This window comes from Octopus bimaculoides, chromosome 11, assembly GCF_001194135.2.
Source record: "Octopus bimaculoides isolate UCB-OBI-ISO-001 chromosome 11, ASM119413v2, whole genome shotgun sequence".
NCBI lineage: Eukaryota > Metazoa > Mollusca > Cephalopoda > Octopoda > Octopodidae > Octopus > Octopus bimaculoides.
The window spans coordinates 22,934,977-22,945,021 of NC_068991.1; the positions used below are offsets into that span (position 1 = coordinate 22,934,977).

Here is a 10,045-nt window from a genome sequence, read left to right on the forward strand (position 1 = left end):
TATATATATGTATTCACCAGACTACCAGCTGCTTTTATACACCATTGGTAACAATGAGCTTTACATGGTTTTAGCTTTTAAATGATGCTACCCTATCAGTTAGGTGGGCAGGCTAACATTCACCCAGAATGGAATGCCAGTCCATCACAGGGTTACCCATTTACAGCTGAGCAGACTGAAGCAACATGAAATGATTATTTTTGCTCAAAAGCCCAATGTATCATTGGTGTGGTGATCAAAACCATGATCTTGTAATTATGAGTGCAACACCCTAACCACTAGGCCACAGACTCTCTCTCTCTCTCTCACACACACACACACACACACCAAGTAAAGTTTCCGTTGAATCTGGTCTTCAACTCTCAGTTGTAAAAAAATCTGTTGTTTCACTTACAGCATTCCTGTCTTTGAGCAGATTACCCAGATAGATAGCTGCAATCAAGAAAGGTCAATTAACTGCCTATTTACAGCACCAATATATAGTCAATAAATATACTTTTAACTATATATACACTTTTGTTAATGAATGGACACTTTCATGTCCACACCTACTTATAGTATTTAATATGATACAAGTTACTTGACCTGCTAAAAATAGCAACCAAACCTCCCTCAAATCACACTCCACAATCTTTAATAAAGAAAAGACACATTAGATAATGTAGTCCTGGACATACAACCAAAAAGCTAGGATGGTCATGGCTGGAATCCTTTTGATCATAGGTCTGCTTGATTAGAGTTGATCTGGGCTAGGGTCCCTGTTGGTCAAGAGTGACCATGCATCTGCACATGTGCAGACTTAGGCCAGATTTATTAGGAAAGACTTGCAGTAACCAATTCATGCAAGTCTCCCTTCTCCGTGCCACCAATTTTTATCCAAAAGAAAGGCCACTGACTTAGGCCAATACAACCTGACATCATTCTTATTACAGGTGTTGCTACTAGAATGTACAAAGCAGAACAAATACTGCAAAATATTTTGCCTGTTCCACGAACAGTTTCACCAATCCACTACTCTGGATTGATACTTTCTATAAACCCCAAAATGATGAGAGCGAAGTTGACCTCTCCAGGATTTGAACTCAGAGCACAGTCAAACTAAATATCATGAAGCATCCTATCTAAAGCTCTATCAACTCTATCCAGATCTGAGTTAAGCCACAACTTAATACAGTAATAATCATTGATGACAGTATATGAACCAATCAGCTAGCATCTAGAAAGCTTTCTATTCAATCTGTTGAAATCTCTCTTCATCAAGTGAAATTTCTCAGTAAACTATCTCCAGTCTTTAAATTAGAGATTATAAAGTTTCAAGTGAGAAGATAGACAACCAGAATTTCAAGAAAGTTGACTGCAATAGACAAAATGACTATTCAACTGTTTACCAACATAGAATGATTCTAATTCTGTTCTCACTTACAAGGATGCATAGGGCTGATTAGTGTTCATTTTCTGACCTTTGTACCAACACGGATGCATTCATGTGATCCCTCAACTTACTAGGAATAACAATGAAATGGCTCTCAAACCACATCCACTCTAAAAAAAAGAGAAAGACAATAGATTATGTAGCCCTATGACTACAAAAAAAAATGGGATGGAGAAAGCTGGAAAGCTTTTGCTCAAAGATTTGCTTGATTAGGATTGACCTAAAGCTAAACAAGTAGAATTTAGAGCTAGGTAGACTAATTTCCCTGACCAAAGTCACACAATGCTTTGGTTACAAGATATAGACAGCCAGCTAAATTGCCCAGTACCCTGAGGGGAGAAAGTGTTGTTATTTTTTTAACACTTTTTATTCCTGATCAGCTATCTCAATAAGCTATACTTGAAATAGGTTGACTCCAGTTTTCATCAACTTTTCATTTGACATAAAAATAAACTACAACAAGCAATACAATTTACAACAGAAGTGAAATGTGAAGCAAACTTACAAACAAAATGATAGTGAGTGTGCTCCAGCAAGGCTGTAACCATTTGATATAAACTAACTAAATGAAACTAAACGAAACGTGAAACTAAATTCAACAAAAACAAAAATATATTTGCTTCTATAACAACAACATCAATAAGACTACAATTTATTAGTCTAAAGCATCATGCAAGAGAAACAGTTCCGTTACCATTGCCAGAAATATGCACCAATTTGGACATTTCAACCCAAGGGCAACATATTCAACACCTGTAAGTTAATAGAAAAACCAACCTTTAATTCATTACATCATATCAAATTCCTTCAGACGTCTTTTAAAAGAATATATAAAATGCAATCTTGAGAGGCTGATGAGTAGTTCCACAATATTTAAGCAGATGAACAAATTTCACTCAGGATAGGGTTCCAGTCTTTATAACAAGTCATAAAACAGTCATGTGTTTCCACAAGTGAGGTAGTGTAAAATATCCTGTACAAAGACACATCAAAGAGCACACAAAGGATGTGAGCTAAAAACAAAGAAGTTAGTAATCTTAATCTTAGTTTTTCAGCCATTCTAACTTTACAAAAAGATGCCAATGTCAGAGCCTTTAAGTGTCCACTCAACCTGCTAGAAATAGTAAATAGTCCTCACAAATCACACCCTACCAATCATTAAGAAAGACAGTTTAATGGAATGACAAATTGAATACATTTGATCATAAGTCAGTTCAATCAGCCATGACCTGAGATCAAAAAACAACCCTTACAAAATAATGTATAAACATTGTCAGAAAACCTGTCACCTGATTCCAATAGCCAAAATGAACCAAGGCAATGTAAAATTAAATAGTCCACTAATCATTCTATCCTTACAAAATAATAGTTTCTAATTTGAGCACAAGACCAGCAATCTTAGGAGGTTATTGGTCAATACCATTAACCCCAGTATTAGAGTGGTATCTTATTTCATCAACCCCACTGATGGATGTGAGACAAAGTTATCCTTGGTAGTATTTGAACTCAGAAAGAGATGAAAGAAAAACTGCAAAGCAATTTTTTCAACACCTTAATGATTTTCGCCAATCCACCATCCTTACAGAAATGGAATGTGATCATTTCTATCACTGTTTTGTCATACTGGCTTACAATGCATTTACACAAAACATATCCTATCTACAAACTTTTAACATCTTTTAACTATTAGTTAGTTAGTCTGATGAATAATGGGAGGTGCTGGTTGACACTTTAGTATAGCCTCATGCCAGCCCTGTTTGAGCAATCTTATGGCATGCCAGAAGTCAATAAAAGAAGAAAAAAAACTAGATGCAATACATAGAGCCTTTTTTTCTTGTTATACCATGTCTCTACTCAGTTGAGGGCAAGACTGCACGCTCCAACAAGCAGTGATAAATAAGTATAGAGTGCAGTGTGACAGCCCAGAAATGTATTATCTCCACAGTCCAGTTTATTTCTACACACCTGTGGATTCTGCAGCAGCCATGGAAACGCAGACAAGAGATTCTTTCTAGACTGGTGGAGACAGCTGGCCAAGTAAATAGGACACTAGGTTAAAAATTTATACCCTGTCATCCAACTATTTTATGGCCTCAAAGCATTAAACTCTCAAAAGCTCAGCAGATCTATGTGCAAGTATGTATCACATTGTTGAAACAACTCACAACTGTAAACACCAATAATAATATAACATTGATGTGATTATCATTAACTTCACCTTCAGTGCTGAGTTAAACTCCTCCTGGGGCTTGTACAGCTTGGAGAGAGATAGGTTCCACTGCTAAACTTATCTGATCCAGATACAATATATGAAATTGTTGCTATTGTAGTTTAGCTCCAAATCAACCCTAATTGAGTTGATCTTTGATCAAAGACATTTAAGCCATGATTATGCTTCTTTTTTCAGGCAGTAGTGTACCCCAGACTATATTATCCAATGTGTCCTTTCTTTTTAAGATGGTATGGTTTGGTTTGTAGGAGATTTTAGTCATTATTTCTAGCAACTAAATTTTCCTCAATGATCATGTTTGAGACCCCATCATAGAGCTGAATAGAATCTCAACATTCTTATTGATTATGGGACTTGCCACTGAATGGTAAGGCTAACTATTATACAGTCACTGTGATTAATATCCTGTTTGAATTGTAATTGGAATACATGGGTAGACTGGAATACATAGGTGATTAAGAAGTCCTAGAAGATTGCAGCTCTGAAGAGAAGGATTGAGAAAGAAATATTTACATAAAGGGGTTCAGAGCTGAGATATAATGAGAGAAAAAATGGCAGAAAGAGAACAGAGGAAAAAGGAGGCGCATAAAAGAGATTTATGTTCAGGCAGTATGCAGTCAGTATGTTCAAAAAACAAAAATCATTGTCATTATAGCAAAAGAAACAGAAGCACTCAGTGGTTGATTGGTGGAAAATTTAAATCTGAGTAAATGAAATAAATGAATGTGAAAAGGTAGGCGAAATGTCACTGGAAATTAGCTGCCTGGAATGTTAGAATTTAATCTGAAGGTAGAATGGTCTAATAAGTCTATTAAGTCACTGACTCACTATTTAGATTACCAGCTGCAGTTGACTCATAGCAAGAGAAGGATATAGACAGATCAGACATGATGAATGAAAATTGGAATGAAAATGAACAAGTTAGAGCTACTGGGTCTTGTGTTCTGGACAGAACAAGTTCAAACAAGCAAAACAAAAGTAAATATCAAGGGTATTATGGAATTTTAACAACAGATGTTACCTAGAACAAAATGAGTGCAATGTAAGCAGCTACAAAATAAACCTATAACAGATCAGAAACATATAAAATAAAGAGAAAAAAAAACCTCATAAATTTAATGCGTATTCTTATTGTATCTGAGATTACAATGGATTTAAAGGAAATACCAGATAAACTAACAAGGATTATCTCGAGGTTTTTTTTTTTTTCACATTTATTCTATCTGTAAGGCCTCATAGTGGGGCAAAGTTACAGAGTGAGTTATAACGTTTCAGTTAGAGAATATACAGTTTTATAGTATTTCAGCAATGCCTCACATATCCCATATTTTATATCACAATTTCGTTGTACAGTCGGTTACAAGGTTTCCAGTGGGCTAATAACACAGCTTCACTGCACTTCTGATGAGAATGACAAGGAAAAGTCCATAAATCCAATGCAAAACAAATATCTCAAAGGATTTTGTTTATAAAAGCGTTTATTTTCTTAGCTTTTTCACCACTATTTATATTCTCCACTGAAATACATCAAGAAAACATTATAAACACACATATATAAGCATCATATATTATATATTTATGCAGGCATGGCTGTATGGTAGGAGATTTGCTTCTCAAACATATGGCTTTGGATTCAGGGTTCAGTCCCACTGCATGGCATCACTGACAAGTGTCTTCTGCTATAGTTCCGTGGCAACCAAAGCTTTATGAATGGATCTGGTAGATGGAAATTGAAAGAACCTAGTATTGTGTGTATATGTGTGCACACATGCATGTGTGTGTATACAGAAATATGTGTGTGTGTGTGCACGTTATCCACTATATATTTATACAGATGATTCTTTATGATTTCTATATCAACATAAACTAGTTGAAAGGAATATTTCCTTTTAAAGTTTTCTTCATTTTCCAACAGAGGAGAAAAACAGTTTTTGTTTTTTTTCTATTTTGGTATATGAAAAGCTTAGAGTGAACCAAAAGAGGTTATTGTTATGTGGGTGACATCAGTGAGTTCAAACATCTTGTCTTCAGTGCTGCAGCAGTACTAAAGGCCATAGATTTTTTTGGTGAAGAATAGCCAATTATATCGATTCTAGTAGTTGACTGGTACTCATTTTATCAACCCTGGAAGAAGGAAATTTGAACTTGGAATATAAAGATACTTAACTAAACATCACAAGGCATTTTGTCCTACAATCTATTGATTCTGCTAATCTACTGCAGTACTAATGTTACTACCCACATATATATAAAGGATCAGGCATAGTATATAGATGGCTGTGTAATAAGAAGCTTGCTTCCCAACCTTGTTGTCTTGGGCTCAGTCCAAATGCATGGCATCTTAAGCAAATGTCTTCTACTATAGCCCTAGGCAAACCAAAACCTTGAGTGGATTGAGTAGACAAACTGAAAGAAGCCTCTGTGTGTGTGTGTGTGTGTGTGTGTGTGTGTGTGTGTGTGTGTGTGTGTGTGCGTGCGTGTGTGTGTGTGCGTGCGTGCGTGCGTGCGTGCGTGCATTTGTCTCTTCTTGTCTTGACATTGTGTAGTGTTTATAAAATGATTGTCACTGTCATTCTTTTCCAGAATTATGCAAGAATATGTCTGGTCATGGGGAAATATGTTGCTTGGAAGCAAGTGAGGGCATCTGACCATAGAAAAAAAATCTGCCTCAATAAACTCTATCTGACCTGTGTAATCATGGAAAAGTGGACATTAAAACAATGATTTTTATGATGCACAACGACTGTGAGGTAACGGTACTGAACTACTGACTGGAAAAGAATAATGCAAGCCTTATTACAACCATTATGTTGTTCTTAAATATACACTCTTACATTGCTTTTCTTGATTCAGTTTGTTTTAACTGAAACTAAGTGCCACTCTCACTAAATAGTTGAATAGTTAGTAATAGGAGAAACAAGTAGACATTAAATATATTGTGCACTATCAAAGTTTATAGAGTCCTTTGTTCCACCCTAGAAAGGAAAGTAAATGTAGGTAAAAACTAATAATATAATTCATAATTTCTTTGTCTTGATCCTCGGTGACTCCTGACGTAAGTATAAAACAGTGGTTCTCAACCATTTTTTACCTATGGACTCCTTTAATTCCTATTTTTATTAGGGTGGACCCTCGTGGTCATTTGATGTTTCAAAGAAACCTTATTGTATATTCATAATTGAAGATTATTAGGAATTGTACAAAAAATTGTTAAAATATTTTGTGTATTGTGGAAGTATAACCAATTTATTACACATTAATTTTAAGAACAAAATCTTATACGAGCCCTTAAGTGTCATACGGACCCTAGTTGAGAACTACTAGCATAAAGGATGAGTAGAACAGCTAGGGTGTCTCAGTAGGCTGTAGAAAGCAGAGAATGAAACCTAATACATCTAAAACTAGCCATAACAGGTGGAGAAAGGGTGAAAGAGCTTTTTAAAACATACTTAACTTTTTTAATACTAATTTATCTGATATTGTTCATACTAAAGTGTCTGTATTTAAATTAAAATCTCAAACGAAATCTCATAACACGAAACTTCATTTGTTCAACATTGAGATAGTATATATATTCCAAGTTAGATATTTATTACTAAACCTCTCATAAATCTTAACTGTACAGAAAAAATAACTGAATACGCAAACAGTATATTCATTGGGATGTTGTCTTGCAAGGATTAACGATAAGAACAGACATGCCTAATGTAGGAACCTTGAATATTCTTTCCTACTCTAGGAACAAGGTCCGAAATTTTGGGGGAGGGGGCCAGTCGATTAGATCGACCCTAGTACGCAACTGGTACTTAATGTATCAAACCTTGAAAGGATGAAAGGCAAAGTCGACCTCGGCGGAATTTGAACTCAGAACGTAAAGACAGACGAAATACCGCTAAGCATTTCGCTCGGCGTGCTAACGTTTCTAGACAAATAGGGTTGGTTGAGTATAAACTTCAGTGGTGTAACAAAGGCATGTCACTTCTGATCTATGAAGTATTGAGGACGAATAGGAAAATCGGTACTACTAAAGCAGCGCGGACCCGAATGCGCAGTCGCGTGTCCGCGCTAGCTAGTCGTGAGTGGTCGATCCTAACCCTAACCACGTATTCATTTGCACACGCGGGTTAGGGATAGGGTTAGAGTTAGGGTTAGGGTTAGGATCGACCACTCGAGACTAGCTAGCGCGGACGCGCGACTGCGTGTTCGGGTCCGCGCTGCTTTAGTAGTACCAGGAAAATCTTTGTCGACTATCATGATTTTAAAACATATCAGAATCTACTGAACTAACTCCAAATCATGGCTAAATCCATTAAAGAAGAGCAAACTTAAACTCTAAAGCAAAAAGAAAACAAAAATCTGAATGTGTACAATTATAAAGATGCAAAATGGCAACATGGATAGGGAAGGTGCTGAGATAATAAACTCATGGTTCAGAAGTTCATGTTTTCAAATTCACAACAGACGTTTAACTATGTATATGTGCAGGGCACTACTATAATAATGAGCTTATTATACACCGTACTCATGTGCACCATAACTCGTTTGAAAACGGTGAAAGAGGAGACAAAAAAAAAGCAGCAATGGGTCCAGTAAAGAAAGCAATAAAAGCCAAAATTTACATGCACAGTACACAGCGTAAAACACGAAACGACAGGGAAAAAGTCAGGAGGAAGAAAGACATGTCGAGAGAAGTGTTGAATTTCGTAAAGCATAGAATATTTGAAGGATGCAATGTCTTGACAACTAACAACTGACACGAATCGTTTGTTCCATGCTTTGACAATTCAAAGAGTGCAAAAATGTTTCTGAAAGTTACGGGTGCTGCAATATTTTTGATTTTGTATGTACAAGTATTGAATTCAAAAAGATGGCCAGAGTTGTTGTCGGAAAGATGGTTGATAATCTTGTGGGATTTGATAATCAGCTGCTAAACATCAAAGCTTGAAGTGTATCGATGATCAGAGAAGCAAGATATTCAAATATGGTAACTGACGGAGGGTATTCGTTTAGTTGAGCGTCTCCAAACAGCTTCCCGCAGATCGATATCGTGGACAAGATGACTGAATCAGTAAAACAACGAGCAAAATATGTGGTATTTGATTATGCTTCTGTAAGTTTTGCGTTCGAATCCTGCTCAGGTTGATTTCGCCTTTCATCTTTCTGAGGTCGCAGAAAATCTAACACCGGTCAAGCAACTGGAGTCGATATAATCGAATATGCCCTTGAAGATGACACACCAACATAGATGATTTTCATTCTTGCCTGCCTACACACACGCGTGCGCGTACTTTTGTTCGTAAGTGCATTATAGGAATAAATATAAATACATCTACATAAACTGGTATGTATGTGTACACACCATGCATGCATTCATTACAGAGAGAGAGAGAGAGATTCCTATTCAAATACGATAAACACAAAACCATATAAATGAAAATACATACAGAAATGAACACATATACACACAAACACAAATAATATACATACACACATACATACATACATACGTATACATACACAAACAGGCAAACGTACAAGCAAAATCAAACGCAACACACACACACACACACACACACTAACACATAAACCCACACGTACAACAAAATTGTCACGTTCACACACTAACACATACATACATACATCACACTCACCAAATTCACTTACACATATGTACGTATATTACTTGTACTGAGACGTTGCTGCCCGAATTTGCAGGTTAAAATACAATACAGAGATGATAGCATAAAACTACTACAACTAAAATGCCTAAAAGCTGTTAATCAATAACTTCTTTAAAAAAAAAAAAGTAAACGAATGAAATGCGTAATAAAAAAAAAAAAGGAAAAACAACCCAATAGATAAACTTTAATTAGTGTAAAGGAAAAAAGTGAAAGATAGTGGGGGCGGCCGTTGATTGTATTCTGTGTATACTAGTGTGACATATGGCAGAAACTAGTATTAACAGCTGCAGGCAAATGGAGGCAAACTTGGCTGAAATGCTTACTGAAGATGTAGTTTTTATTATTATTATTATTATTATTATTATTATTATTATTCATGAGAGAAAAAGGTGAAACAATTAGATCAATGGGTGCAGTTTGGGAATACCTATCACCACTTCATAGGGGAAAGAAAATAGTACGAAATGAGGTTGAGGAATGTAAAAAAAAATACTAAGTTTTAAACACCAACTGTTGGATTCTTTATAACAGACACATGCATGGGTACATGCATACATAGTTATACACACACACACACACATATATACGTATGTTTATACACACACACACACACACACACATATACGTATGTCTATACACACACACACACACACACACACACATATACGTATGTCTATACACACACACACACACACACACACA

General features: G+C 35.9%; 1 protein-coding gene across 4 annotated transcripts in view; it reads right to left on the reverse strand.

The window, feature by feature from the left end:
* The window catches only part of LOC106883746 (serine-rich adhesin for platelets), a 127,432-nt gene that overhangs the window by 91,508 nt on the left and 25,879 nt on the right, over positions 1-10,045 (reverse strand). The window contains exon 2 of one of the 4 annotated variants that reach the window (XM_052971614.1): positions 2,127-2,185. The exons of the other annotated variants lie outside the window; for them this stretch is intronic. The gene's annotated coding sequence lies outside the window, so the exon portion shown is untranslated. The remainder of the gene's footprint in view (positions 1-2,126; positions 2,186-10,045) is intronic. 4 annotated transcript variants of the gene reach the window in all.